Source organism: Chinchilla lanigera, unplaced genomic scaffold (assembly GCF_000276665.1).
Source record: "Chinchilla lanigera isolate Chin_1 unplaced genomic scaffold, ChiLan1.0 scaffold00057, whole genome shotgun sequence".
Lineage (NCBI taxonomy): Eukaryota > Metazoa > Chordata > Mammalia > Rodentia > Chinchillidae > Chinchilla > Chinchilla lanigera.
In genome coordinates, this window is record NW_004955458.1 from 12,682,918 (window position 1) to 12,683,117 (window position 200).

A 200-nucleotide genomic window follows, 5' to 3' on the forward strand; every position below is an offset into this window, starting at 1 on the left:
TTATAGTCATGAACTCACACATAAGGAAAACAGAAAGAGAACAAATAAATAGCCTAATGCTGCACCTCAAACTTTTAGAAAAAGAAGAACAAGTCAAGCCCAAAGAAGGGAGGAGATTATAAAGATTAGGGCAGAAATTAATGCAATTGAGAGAAAGAAAATCCTCCAAAATATAAATGAATCAAAGAGTTGGTTCTTTG